We start from the raw sequence: 15,299 nt of genomic DNA, 5'->3' as shown, positions 1-15,299 counted from the left end.
TGGTGTTGGGGTTGTTTGGCAGGCGTGTGGTGGAGAGCTGATGGATGGAGGATGGCGGGGAGGGTCTGGGACAGTTCCAGGGGAGAAGGAGACTAATGCTGGAGGCCTGAGGTGTGGCTGCGTGTGGAGGCCTGGAGTCTGTAATCACTTCAGTGTCCCCACGGGGGAACGAGGATAGCAGGAGGCTGGTCTGTCCTGGGCCAGATGTCTAGCCCAGTCAAGGGCAGTGGAAGGACAGAGGAGCAGGGGGTGGCAGGTTGGGGGGAGGGTACCTGACGTGATGAAAGGGTCTGGGCCTCTGAGAGTAGGAGGGGAGGATGGGCTAGGGCGGGTGCTGGGGAACTCTGTGAGGTTGAGGACAGGGTGATGGAGTCCTGGATGAAAAGTCTGTGAGGGAGAAGGCTGGGATCAGAGCGTGGGGACTGTTTCAGAGCAGAGGTGGAACAGTTCTAGGTCATGACAGTGTTGGGTGGCTGAGAAAGGCACAGCACCACGAGGCCAGGCTGTTCCCAGGATGTGGGGTCGTGGACTGACGGCACGTTTGCAGTCCTGTCACATCCCCCATCAGCTGGGGCCATGTAGCCCTGTGGCTGATGGCCCCCGGAGCTCCTGGAGCAGGGCTAACTCTCCTGCCAGTGCTCCCCTCAGGGCAATTCCAGGCTAAGGCTTGACCCTCAGGCAGGGTCCACCCCAGGCAGAGGCCACGGAAGATCAAAGACCCCCAACCCTGAAGGGCAGAGCTCCCTCTGACGAGACACTAGGGTCCCGAGAGGAAGTATAAGCAGGCATTAACAGAGGATTTGACTGCCTCCAGGCACTCAGGGAAGGCTTTCCACATTTGAGATCTGAGGAAAAAAAGGGGTGCCCTAGGTGAAGTGATGGGATCAAGAGGAGGCTCACAGAGAGGGCCCACTTGCCCAGAAGGAGCCCCAACCTGCAAAGTCCCCTTTTCTTCCCGTCACACTGCCTTCCTTCAGGGTTTTGAAGGGCCCTTGTTATCTTCCACCACAGGCCCCTTGCACGTGCTGTTCCTCACCCTGGAAAGTTCCCCTGCCCTCCCCCCCTCCCTTCTTTAGGGAATTGCTGAGTTTGGAAAGTACCCAGAATTACTTGAGGAAGGCTCTAGAGCAGACACACTTGAATTTGCCACACGCCTCACTCAGAGGCAGAGGCCAAGTCTGTGGTTTTTCTCCCCGGGGAGCCATGTCATCACCAGTAAAGTGTGGGCCTTGCTGAGTGATAAAGGGGAAAGGAGTGAAGCTTGAAGGAGACGTGAGCCTGGAGGCCCCTCACTGTGACAAGCACAAAGTAGATGCCCAAAATTATTTGCTGAATAACTGATCAGTTGGGCCCAGCCTCAGTTCAGTTCAGACCTAACATTTATTTTTAAGATGGCGGAGTAGAAGGACATGTGCTCATCTTCTCCTATGAGAACTCCAAAATTACAGCTCTCTGCTGACCAACCATCAACAGGAGAATGTTGGATTCCACCAAAAAAATACACCCCACATCCAAGGGCAAAGGAGAAGTCCCAGCAAGATGGTAGGAGGGGCAAAATCACATTTAGAATCAAACCCCATACCCACCAGAGACACTCAGAGGGCTCAAACAAAACTTTATGTGCACCAGGAAACTCCACAGAGACTGAGCCAGACCTGTATTTGAGTGTTTGAGTGTCTCCTGTGGAGGTACGGGTCAGCAGCAGCCTGCTGCAGGGGCTTTGGTTGCAGCAGATGTGGGTGTGGCATAAGCCCTCTTGGAGGAGGTCGCCATCAACCCCACCATAGAGCCACCAGAACTTACACAGGACTGGGGAAACAGACTCTTGGAGGGCACACACAAAACCTTGTGCACACCAGGACCCAGGAGAAAGGAGCAGTGACCCGACAAGAGACTGACCCAGGCTTGCCCGTGAGTGTCCAGGAGTCTCCGGCAGAGGTGTGGGTCAGTGGTGGCCTGCTGCAGGGTCAGGGGCACTGTGTCCAGCAGTGCATGCATGGGACCTTCTGAAGGAGGTCGCCATTATCTTCATTACCTCCACCATAGTTTGGCCTCAGGTCAAACAACAGGAAGGGAACACAGCCCCGCCCATCAACAGAAAATGGGGTTAAAGATTTACTCAGCATGGCCCTGCCCATCAGAACAAGACCCAGTTTCCCCCTCAGTCAGTCTCTCTCTCATCAGGAAGCTTCCATAAGCCTCTTATCCTTATCCATCAGAGGGCAGACAGAATGAAAACCACAATCTCAGAAAGCTAACCAATCTGGTCACATGGACCACAGCCTTGTCTAATTCAGTGAAACCATGAGCCACACTGTGTAGGGCCACCCAAGATGGACAGGTCATTCTGGAGAGTTCTGACAAAACATGGCCCACTGGAGAAGGGAATGGCAAAGCACTTCAATATTCTTGCCTTGAGAACCCCATTAACACTATGAAAGGCAAAAAGACAGGACACTGAAAGATGAACTCCCCAGGTTGGTAGGTCCCCAGTATGCTACTGGAGATCAGTGGAGAAATAACTCCAGAAAGAATGAAGAGACGGAGCCAAAGCAAAACAACACCCAGTTGTGGATGTGACTGGTGATGGAAGTAAAGTCCGATGCTAAAGAACAATATTGCATAGGAACCTGGAATGTTAGGTCCATGAATCAAAGTAAATTGGAAGTGGTAAAACAGGAGATGGCAGGGCCCAGCCTCAGTGGCGTATTTAATGTCCATGCTTCCTCAAAAACAATGAATTTCCCTTTGACTGGACTGAGCCAGGGTCAGTAGATGACCTTGAGGCCACAGCATATGTTGGAACCTGTGTTCCTCAGGGCACAAGGGGTTATACCTGTCCTTGCTCAAAAATTACAGGAAGTTGCTAAATGGGCCAAAAGAAGAACCTGCACACTCTCTGCCCCACCTCCAGCTGTTGCTTCACGAAAGGTCAAAACAAACAAGATAAAATCTGTCCAATTCACAGCTGCAAAGAGACAGGAGTCAGAAATGTGACCCACCCGTCCCCATCTAACTCCACCATGTGGCCAGGGGCGGCCCAACCCAACCCAGGACAGAGACCCCTGAGGCGGGCGCCCCAGCCTGTGCCAGGGTCCCTGGGTCTCCATCTTTACACTCTATGCTGGTCTCTCGTGAGAGCCAGACTGGTTTCATTTCTGGACAGTGGGCCTGGTTGCTTTCATCTTCTCTGACAGAAGGTCAGGGGTACGTCAGGGAGGACTAGGGGCCCACAATTCTCCAAGCCCTGCTCCCGGCCCACTGGCTTCTCAGGGGAACTGCGGTGGTGCTTTCTCTTGGAGCCAGGCCAGCCCCATGGCACGTCACTCCCTCCAATCTGATCTTGAGGAGGCAGCGGTGTGCAGGGCGGCCTTCACCCCCACCACAGCCCCAAGAGGCCAGGCTCCAGCCAGGAGTCTCTCTGGGGCCTTGAGGCAGACTGGAAGCCCTCAGGCAGGCCATGGGCCCAGAGCAGACTGATTCTTTCGTAGAGAGGACAGAACAGAACCAAGACATACCCTCAGATATGAAACACGTCCCTTCTGGAACTTGACACTGGGTCTTTGCCCAAAGGTGATTTTATATCATTATTTGTTGAATCTTCTCCAGAATTACTTGAATGAATGAATGAATGACACTGACACTGTCAGGCTCCTTCAAAAACCTATACATCTCTGGGTTAAGGAAACTTTTCACCAGACCTCTTTCCTTTTTTCCAGAGACTCCACCTCATCCCACCAGGGCACAACCATGGCAGACAGACCCCTTCTCCCTCAGGTCTGGAGCATCCCAGAGAGGAAGACGGCATGAAGCCTCCTTTCCTCATGGACACCGGCTGCCTCTTCCCCACACTTCTTGCCCACTCTGCTCTGTCTCTGTCATTGTGCCCCATGTAAAGCACACATAGAGAGCCCTCACCCAGATCAGCCTATGTGAAATCGTCTGAGGATAGAAAGTGCTAGAATACAAAATACACACACACACACACACACACACACACACTGAAGAAGCACAAACTGGACAAAAATATAGGAATTAGATTTCACTGAATTTTTTTAAATTATGGGATTTCCCAGTGTCTCAAAAGAAAATTACAACCCCTCCCCCAGACAAGCATATATAAGTAAACAACATAAAAACACTGGCAACAAGCCCACTGTGGGTGGGAAATCACCAGCAAGGGGAACTCTCCTCCCCATGAGAGTTCTGTAATTGTTCCACAGGTGCCTTTCCTGCATCTCCAACCAGAGTGTAAGTTGCGTAAGATGCTGTTGAAAGAGCAACGGGGCCAAAAGGCAGGAACCTAAGTGGCTGTGTGACCTTGGCTGAGCTCTTTAGTATCTCTGGGCTATCCTCTTTCCACCTGGAAAATAAAGGCTGGCCTTTAGAACTTCTGTTGTATTCATAGCACCTGGCCCAGTACCACCTTGGAAGGGCTTTTAATAAATAGAAATGGAAAGAAATGGTCCAACATGATTTATGAGTCAATATAACCCCAAATCTGAATTAAGATTTGGATGAAGGTACCATTACCCAACAAATTCTTCAGGAAAGTTGGATAGAATGCATCTTTGGAGGATCATAAGAGCTCTTCTCTTTTTTGACAACCAATTTTTCAGCCCCTGGGGTGAAGGGGAGAGAGGTTGAAATTAGTAGGAGTAACTCTGTGGGGGCAGTGGAGGGACTCGTGTGACAGAGTCACTAAGCTGGGTCTTGCTGTGTCACTGCACCACTGTAGGCTGGCTTGCACCTGTCTCTAGCTGGTGAGCCCAGGTCTCTGCCCTTGGTGGGTGCACAATGACAATGCATGTGTCTGCCCACTGACTGGATGCAAGTTCAGATGTCACCCCCACTCTGGCCTAAGGAGGAAGCAGGGGAGGTACCTTGGACCCCATTTGCAGAAACACAGGAGAAACGAGGAGAGCCCTCTGCATGACAGGTGTGCAGGCAGAGACCCCAGAACTCTGAGAGATGCTTGCTGTCATCCTCAGAGAACCCTCTTCCCCAGGAGTCCTGACTCTCCTCCCAATATTCTCTCCCTATCGGTTCAGGATGCAGGGGGACATGAGAACCTGGGAGTCTCCTCGGGAGGACTGTCCTAGATTGGTTCTTGGGATGGTCACACGTGCCTCCCAGGACATTTGCCCTCAGGTTCCCTCTGGCCCAGAGGGGACACAACCCAGTCGGCTGGAATCCTCAGCACAGAATCTAGAATTCTTAGCCTAGAATCCTCAGAGTCAGCCAGTACCACCCCTCAGTCACCATTCAGCTGTGGGAAAGCTACCTGACCTTTGTCTCCTCTCTTATAACATGAAAGATAGGACCAACCCAACACACATTAATGAGAATTAAATGAGATAGTGTACCGAGAACACTGGCCAACCCAGAGCTAGAGCATATTTACCGTGAAGATTACACAGAGCTGCACACCCCTCACAGATTAGACCAACAGCAGGCCTCAGGAAGTCTGTCAGCCACACTGCTAAAGGACTCCTGGTCAGGTCACGTGACAGGGACTGGGACAGGCCAGGAACATCACAAAAAGGAAAACCTGCCCCCTCCCAGGACTGGCAGACTCTAGGACGGTGCGTGTCCACAGCTGCTGTAGAGGTTGTGAAACCACCCGCTCATTGCACAGCCAAGGAAACATTCTCAGAGACTATGGGTGACATGTCAGAGGCCACGCTACGAGTTGTGACTGCATTTGGACAAGAGAACATATCTTCCAGTGTCTTCTCAGCATGGCCAGATTACCTTCCCAGATATTAACTTGTGTTTTAATGGTTGTGTTCTTCCTCTCTCTTGCCATTCCAGGAAGGTCTTGGATCTGTCTTCTTTGAGTTTCAGGGCCAGACACCTGATCCTGGGCACAGAAGCCTGACTCATGACCTGGAGGCAGAGGCGGAGTCTCACAGGGCACCAGGGCCCAAGCAAGTGGACAGCCCATAGGAGGCCACTTCCTGCAGCACCACAAGGCTCCTGGATTCCAGGGTGACCCTCCCTGGGAAGGGCCCTAGAATGACCACGGTGGAATTCCCTCCCCTTCAGACCTGATGGGAGCTCAGGGGTAGAAACGAGTTGATCTCGGGAGGGTGGTGGGTTGAGATTCGCACTGTCCACACAAGGCACTGCTCAGGCCCCTTCACTACATGGTTCTCTCTGACCACATCACCCATTTGTATAGCGCTTGACCAAGTGTCTTCACAACTGTCCATTCAGTCCCTGAGATTCTGCCCATCAACCACAGGGAAAAAACTGGAGCTCGGTAAATGGACTGCACTCGCTCAAGGCCACATAAGTAGTAAGAGAAGTAGGACAAAACCCAATTCTTCTGATCCCAAGACAGAGCTCTTGACAACACGTCACTGCCTGCCCTGTCCTGCTCTTTGCATACAGCTGGTCTCCTGGCCACTGGTTGAGCCTAATCTCGGAGAGCACACCTCATGTCACCTGGGTCCACAACCCAGGCCAGGCCTCTGTGGGAGAAACAGGCCTGGAGGAGGGCACCTGGGGGGCCCACCCTGCCCAGGGACCTGCCTTGATGACTTGGCAGGATGCAATGATGACTTTCTAGAAACTCACCTGACACTGGTATGATGTCAGCTTGGGTGGAAGCTAAAGGCCTAGACATGGACAAAAACCCCTACAGGTGATTGGAAACCAAAAACAAAAAGTACAACTGGCCACCAAATATGAACAAATCTGTAAACCCACTAACAATTAAGAAACGCATGTTAGGGAAATTCCTTTGCAGTCCAGCAGTTAAGATTCTCCATTTTCATTACCAAGGGCCTGGGTTCAGTCCCTGGTCAGGGAACTAAGAGCCCACAAGTCGTGCGGCATGGTCAGAAAAAAGCCTGTTAAAGGCACATTCCTGTTTTTGCTCTCATGTCTATTAGATTGGCAAAGTCTTTTTCCTTCTATACTATTCATGAGAATAAAAATTGATACAACTTTTCTACACACACACACACACACACACACACCCAAAGCCTTAAAAGTATTCATTTTCTAAATACAATAGGAATTTGAATTTTCCATGGAATGGAAAAAGGACATTAGTAAGCTATATATACCTATGGCTGATTCATATTGCTGTTTGACAGAAAACAACAAAATTCTGTAAAGCAATTATTCTTCAATTTAAAAATAAATGAACTTTTTAAAAAAAAGAGCATTGGTTAAGAAAACTGGTGAAAGCCAAATAAAGTCTGGAGTTTAGTTAATAGTAGCATACCAGTGTTAACTGATTAGTTTCAACAAATATACTCTGGCTGGTAAGATACTAACATAGAGGAAGCTGGGTGAAGGGAATATGGGAACTTGCTGTACTATCTTTGCAAATTTTCTGCAAATCTAAAATTATTTCAAAGTGAAAGCTTTTTTTTTTTAATGCTCACATTCTTTTACCCAGAATTTCACTTCTAAGATTTTATCTCAAAACTTACCAGAGATGTGGATGGACATTTACGTATCAGGATATTGCACCAATTGCGATAACCATAGAAATGTGGAAAAGAATACGTCCAAGAACAGCATGTTGAGTAAATAAGTTATGGTGCATCCAATGATGATAGAATGTAGTCAGAAAGAATCACACTATAATAATATGTATTGACATTGAAAATGCTTATAATAGAAGGTAAAGTGAAAGAATTAGGACACAAAACTATATATATTTTAAGCACAGTACAATTTTTAAATGATGTACATAAGCAAAACCACCAATATATTGATGTTAAAGGCAGTTATTAATAGATATATTAACCTACTAATGTATTAATAGATTTTTAATATAGTTATTAATATAATTATAGTGAACCTAAGCTGCTTCTTGGGCTTCTCTGGTAGCTAAGCTAGCAAAGAATCTGCCTGCAATGCAGGAGACCTGGGTTCAATCCCTGGGTCAGGAAGATCCCCTGGAGAAGGGAATGGATACCCATTCCAGTATTCTGGCCTGGAGAATTCCACAAACTGTAGAGTCCACAGGGTCACAAAGAGTCAGACCCAACTGAATGACTTTCACTTCACTTAAGCTGCTTCTTAAATACATTTATGTATATTGTAAATTTTCTACAATGAATGTATATTACATTTATAATAAGGGAAAAAAGCTATCAAAAATCCCCAACCCATGGCAGTTCCTCAAAAATTTAAACACAGAGTTACCAAATGACCGAGCAACTCCACTACAAGATATGTACCCAAGAGAACTGAAAACATATATCTGCAAAAAATAACTTCTATGTGAATGTACACAGCAATATTATTTATTTATAACAGACAAAAAAATGGAAACAATCCACACATCCCTCATGACAAATGAAATGTGGTATAACCAGCCAATGGAATATTTTCCAGCAATAAACAGAATGAATTACTGACATGTATAACATGGGTGAACCTTGAAAATATTGTGTCAAGTGAAAGACACAAGACACAAAATGACACTGATTATATGATTCTATTCACATGAAATGTCCAGAATAAGTAAATCCATAGCAACAGAAAGTAGGTTAGTGGTTGGCAGTGGGGCGTAGGGAGTGACTGCTAATGGGTGGGGTAAAGAAAATGTTTTGGAATTAAATAGTGATGATGGTTCTGCTACTTTATGAATATACTAAAAACCACTAAATTATACACTTTAAAGAGTAAACGTTGTGGTTTGTGGATTATTATATCTCAAAAAAAAAAAGAGAGAAAGAAAAAGAAATAAAAAATTCCCCTACCCAAATACTACATTTCACTGCTTCTCATCATTTCAACAATTTATTTTCCTTACTTTTCAAAGAAAACTCAAGACGGTAGAGACCAGCTGCCCCCCAAAAGCCAAGCCTTTGTAGGCAGAGCAGGTGGCCATATGTTTATGGCATAAATGGAATTCTGAGAAAGTAACAAGAAATCACACCCCATCAGTTCCTTCCTTCCACCAGTTAGTCCTCGCTCCCTCCCCTCCTCCCTCTTTCCTTCTCTCCATCCCTCAGGCACTAGAACTACCCTGCCCAGGGAACCCCACAATAAGGAGCTAACCCTTCAAGTTACCCTTTGAGATTGACACTCTCTATTAAATCTCCCCTATAAATACAAGTTTTCTGAGATTTTAAATGTACCACCTGTGTGGGAATTAACTGATGAGACCTCCCAACATACAGCTGGCTGAAAGGGAAGGCAACCCAGGAGAGAGAACTTTGCTAGGGCCTTGCCGAGGTTCACAGCAGCAGTGCCTCCTGGGATGGACAAGTCTTGGTGGGCGTGAGGGCACTGGTGCTAGGAACCTTCGAAGAGGGAATGGGAATCAAGGCAAACATACCAACTTCCCAGTCCTGAGCAGCTAGATGTGCTTCTCAACCTACTCAGGCCTGGAGGCCTTAAAGGAGGAGTGAAGAGGAGCAGAAAGGGCTGGCAAAGCTGGTGATGGGTCTCTCCCCCAGACCCACCTCTCCCATAGCCCCACGGAGGGCTTGGCACCTAAGGACACTTGGCGGTCTCAGTACTTGTCTTCTCAGTTTGTCCCAGTGGAGCCTCTTGTTCAGTTGGAAGGCCAAGTTCTCCCGCAGCCTTCCCAAGAACATAGGACAGGGCCAAGAGTAAAGTAAAAAGAGTCAATTTAAAAAAAAAGCATACTTGAAAGTTTTAAGAACTGGCCTGAGGACTTCCCTGGTGGTTCAGTGGTTAAGACTCTCTATTCCCACTGCAGTGGGCATGGGTTCCATCCCTAGTCAGGAAGCTAAGAGCTTGCAGGCTGTGTGGTACAGCCAAAACAAAAATTTTTAATTAGAAAATAAATAAATAAAAAGTGGCCTGAGGTTTTTTCCGCAGGGTGTACAGAACTTAGCAAAGAGCAGGTGAGTATGTGGGCTGGAATTCTTGTGGAGGATGGGGCAGAGGCGGGAGGTCCTGAGCAGTGTAGCCCTTTGAGTAAAGATGCGCTCCTCCTGCGCGGGGCCAGGCCGGCCTGGGTTGGGCAGATAGTGTGTTGAAATGAAAAACTGGTGGAGGACTTAACCTTACTCGGTATGACAGACTCTAGGTCCATCCACATCTCTACAAATGGCCCAGTTTCATTCCTTTTTATGGCTGAGTAATATTCCATTGTAAATGTGTACTACATCTTTATCCATTTGTCTATTGATGGACATTTAGGTTGCTTCCATGTCCTGGCTATTGTAAACAGTGCTGCAGTGAACACTGGTGTACACGTCTTTTTGCACTATGATTTTCTCAGGGTATATACCCAGGAGTGGGATTGCTGGGTTATATAGTAGTTTTTAGATTTTTATCGTACATTAATGCATATATGTGGAATCTAGAAAAATGGCACAGATGAACCTATCTGCAGGGCAGGAATAGAAATCCAGACATAGAGAACAGACATATGGACGCAGGGGGATAGGGGAGAGTGAGAAGAATTGGGAGATGGGTTTTGACATATACACACTGTCATGTGTAAAACAGACAGCTAGTCGAAACCTGCTGTAGAGCACAAGGAACTCAGCTCTGTGCTCTGTGGTGACCTAGAGGAGTGGGATGTGGGGTGGGGTTGGAGGGAGGTCCGAGAGGGAGGGGATATATGTATACACATAGCTGATTCACTTCGTTGTACAGCAGAAACTAGTGCAACATTGTAAAGCAATTACATGCCAATAAAAAAATTAGTGGAGGAATTCAGACAGTGGAGGAGGAGAGGGGAAGCAGTAGGTACATGGTTCTGCGCATGGAGTTTAGGAACTAAAAGGGGAAGATTCTGTTGACAAGTACAAGGGCTCCACAGGTGCCTAGAGACCAAAGCCTCCCATTCATCCAACTCAACATTGAGTACCTACTATGTGCAGTCAATCCTAAAGGAAATCAGTCCTGAATATTCATTGGAAGGACTGATGCTGAAGCTGAAGCTCCAATACTTTGGCCATCTGGTGCAAAGAACTGACTCACTGGAAAAAACCCTGATGCTGGGAAAGATTGAAGGCAGAAGGAGAAGGGGATGACAGAGGATGAGATTGTTGGGTGTGATCACTGACTCGATGGACATGAGTTTGAGTAAGCTCTAGGAGTTGGTGATGGACAGGGAAACCTGGCGTGCTGCAGTCCATGGGGTCTCGCAGAGTCAGACACGATTGAGCGACTGAACTGAACTGAACTATGTGCTGGGCACTGTCCTAGTCTCTGGGGACACAATCATGAACAAGAGATTAAAAACCCTGCCATGATGGCAAGAACATGGAGAAACTGGAACCTTTGTACATTGCCAGTGGCAATGTAAGATGATATGTCCTTTGTGGAAAATGGCATGGTGTTTCCTCAAACAATTAAACATAGAATCATGTGGCATATACATACCATGGAATGGAATATTATTCAACTTTTAAAAGGAAGGAAATCTGACACATGCTACCACATGTCTGAACCTTGAAGACGTTATGCTAAGTGAGATAAGTCAAACTCAAAAAGACAAATATTGTATGACTCCAATTATGAGGCACCTAGAATAGACAAATTCACAGAGACAGAGTAGAATGGTGACTGCCAGAATCTAGCGGGAGGGAAGTTGGGAGTTATTGTTTAAAGAGTGGAGAGATTCTGGTTGGGATGATGAAAAAGTTCTGGAAATGGATAGTGGTGATAGTTGCAGAACAATGTGAATGTACTTGAATGCCACTGAACTGTACACTCAAAAAATGGTTAAAATGGCAAATTTTGTGTTGTGTATGCTTTACAATATATATTTTTTAAAACCTGGCACATGGAACTCAGGTTTTAGAGGCATAAGCTGGAGCAGAGCTCATTAACAAAGGGTAGCGCTAACTGTCCCCATCTCAGATCGGGGGCATAAACTACATCCAGGTTCTTCAGAATCTGGGTGAGGCGGTAGAAGAGGGTCAAGAGAGAGGAGGGCAGGCACAGGTTTCCACACGTCCTCTTCACACAGAATATCTGTTTTCAATGTCAAGTCTGTTCAGATGAAACTCTGGGGGAAGCAAGGCCACCACATAGATTCATCAGTTGTAACAAATACATGGATCCAGTAGGAAATATTCAGTGCTGGGGGAGGCTTTGTATGTGTGGGGTCAGGGCGTATATGGGAAAACTCTACCTTCCTCTTAATTTTGTTGTGGACCTAAAACTGTTTCTTTTTAAAAATGTCTTTAGGGAAAACAGAAGGCCACCACTGCTTAAAAACAGGTCTTTTTCCTAAACTACTGCCTTCTTTCTCTAAAATGATCACTAGTTGAGAGATGTTTCCTTGAAGAGTGAGCAGGCAGGGACCACTTGGCAGGAGGGTCCCCTGAACCAGGGTTCCCAGACAGGCACTGGCTTTGTGGGGGGATCCCATGACGAGGCAGGGATCCGGGGAGCAGGAGACAGGCCTGGCAGGGTGGGGCTCTCGGAGCCCTCTGGCCCCTCCCCTGGCTGGAGTAGTCAGTTATCAGACGTCTGGCTCCAGGTCCTCTGGAGGGCAGGGTTCCCAGCTGAGTCAACTAGAGTCTTGCCCAGGGTGAGGTATGGAAACGGCACCCAATTTTGGCCTTGGAAACCTTGGGTCCAAGTCGTGGCCCCACCCTTTATAAGACACTTAAGGTTCCAGCCTGTTTGCTTAGCTGTAAAATGGGGATGACTGATACCAATACCACCTGTCTCCCGGGATACGCTGTGCCGACTGCCCGGGGAGGCACCCAGGGGGCTTAGCATCTGGGGCCCTAAAGTTCAGGAAGAGGGTCTGTGGGTCCCTGCTGTGCTGGGTGCCCTGGGGCACCCCTAGACCCTTGGACCTGCCAAGCCAGCCTGGCCAGTCCCAGCATTGATGGGATGCAGCAGGGGCCCTCATGCACGGCCACCACCCCCAGAGCCAGCAGGCAGGGAGAGTACCGCATTGACAAGACAGCAGCCCTGGGACACCTGAAAATGCTCTGGAGCCAAGTCAGGGTTTCAGAAGCTCGTTTCAGAGGAAGGAGGCCCCGGCCTGCCATACACACCCTGCCCAAGGCTTGCCCTGTGCTGCCCGAACCCCCTCTTCACACGTGATGGGTCTCCACCTTCCACACTGGGCTTTGAGTTCTGGAAGGCAGGGACCCAAAGTACTGGCCTCTACTTCCCCAGCCCAGAGATCAGTAGATTAGTAATTGTGTGACAGATTGGGGAGGTGGGGGCGGTGACATCAGGTAGATGACAATCACAGAGGTTATCTGGTACACAGCCCTTAGCAAAGCTGTGGCGTGGTTCTAAGGGCCTTGCTTTCACTCACATAAACTTCACAAGAGTCCTAGCAGGCGTGTACTATTGCCATGATCCATGTGTTTAATGAAGGGACCAAGGTGTAGAGAGTAACAGGCAGAGTGGCAGAAGCAGGACTTGAGCCCGAGGCCTCAGTTTGCCCCTTGCTCCAAAGTGCCTGGGCCAATGTGCTCTCTGCGGACTCCTCATCCACGGCAAAGCGGATCTGCAGGCCACCTGGAGAAGCATCCGCCCCGAGATGTCCCTGCAGGGAGGCCATCCCAAGGCTGCACAAAGCTTTCACTGACAAGGAGGACACAACCTCCTCAGACAGAGCCGAGGCCTGCTTCCCTCTCACTTGGCCCGCTCTCGGGACATACAGCCTTGTCCCCTCCTTCACTCTCAGGCAACTCTCAAGTATTTGGACTCTTCCCAAAGCTGACGGTCCTGGTCTCAACACCCTGGGCTCCCAGGTCCCCAGACCCTCTCCATCCTGATGACCCACCCCGGATGTTTCCTTCTTGGTGAGCACTCCTGGTCTACAGGGAGCTTGTGCAAAATCAGCCTCTTCATGCCCCTCCACAAGCCCATCTCAGGCTACCCCAGTACCTACTTGGATGACTAAGTTCGTTGAACCCAAATATAAAATACTACCTTTCCCTTACAAAATTCCTTGCTGTTTCCACCCTGATAAGACTGTTTCAAACCCTCACTTTGTCACCCCAAAGCCATTTACCAGAGCTGTCATCTTTAGCTTAGAGCAGACCCTACCCAGTGGGTCTTTATTGATTTAAAATTGCTGAAAAGGACAGCTTTCGGTTTCCTTATCTGTGTTTAAATCTAGGACTAATAAATGGATCTGTCTCTGGGTAGACTGCCTCTCCCTGGAAGTACTATTTCAGGGACATGAGTCAACCGAGATGGGGAAATGTGACAGGTGGACTTTGCTCTGGGGAAGCAGGTTCCATTACCATCTCCCTCTACTGTTGGGAGCTTCATTTCATTCCATACGATGTTTGTTACTTTTTCTCCCCAGCCTGGGGACTATTCTCAAGGGAGGCAGAGTTGGGAGTAAATGGGAATTGGCTGATTTTTTTTTCTCTGTGACATGAATACTCTGCCCATCCCCCCAGCAGAGGGCCTGTCTTTGCCTTATTCCTCCTCTTGACTTCAATAAGGAAGCAGTCAACTTTTATGCTGGTTGGGATTCCTGTACAATCTCTTCTAATTTTGGACTTGGCTCCTTCTGGACATTCTCACATGCGTGTACCACACACCAAGTACCCCATACATGTGCAAAAACAGTGGGTTCATTGAAAATCTAAGCTCATGGGTCTTCTTTTGCTGATTCCCCTTCTTTTCCCTGTTAAAATCATTTGTGATTTCATCATCAGAATCTAATTTCCACTAGTTACAGTGCTTAAGCTTCAGTGTTTTTTTCTCTATCCTTCACATTATATTCCTAATTAAAAAAAAAAAGAATTCCATTAGGCAGCATCTCAGAACCACCACCTGACCAAGCCCAAATTCATTTCAGGCCTTGGGGACACATCAGTGAATGACTTTGCAAACTCCTGAAATCTTTTTAAAGATTTGTGATATTGTCATTTTAGTTTATTGTTATTCTCCCCATGGGGAGACATGGTATTATCATTTTATAGTCAGACAGCATTTGCAAATATTAATAATATAATTGTATTATGCTTGCATACTATGTATAATCTATTGTTAAGACAGAAACCTCAGACTTCCCTGGTGGTCCAGTGGTTAAGAATCCGCCTGCCAGTGCAGGGGACACAGGTTCGATCCCTGGCCCAGCAACATTTCACATGCCACAGGGCAACTAAGCCCATGTGTCACAGCTACTGAGCCTGAGTGCCCTAGAGCCAGCGTTCCACAACAAGGGAAGCCACTGCAATGAGAAGTCTGCACACAGCCACGAAGTGGAGCCCCACTCATCGCAACTAGAGAAAAGCCCGCACACAGCAACAAAGACCCAGCACAGGCAAAAATAACAAATAAATAAGACAGAAACCTCCCAGGGGTGTGACAAATCACCAACTCCACTGCTTTCTACTCAAAGGTAGCTT

General features: G+C 47.8%; 1 long non-coding RNA gene across 1 annotated transcript in view; it reads right to left on the bottom strand.

Annotated features, from left to right (window-relative positions):
* Positions 1 to 15,299, bottom strand: part of LOC122703329 — a 96,746-nt gene that overhangs the window by 8,976 nt on the left and 72,471 nt on the right. The gene's annotated exons all lie outside the window — the stretch shown is intronic.

This window comes from Cervus elaphus, chromosome 11, assembly GCF_910594005.1.
Source record: "Cervus elaphus chromosome 11, mCerEla1.1, whole genome shotgun sequence".
In the NCBI taxonomy this organism is placed as follows: Eukaryota; Metazoa; Chordata; class Mammalia; order Artiodactyla; family Cervidae; genus Cervus; species Cervus elaphus.
This window is presented reverse-complemented; position numbering and strand designations above follow the sequence as displayed.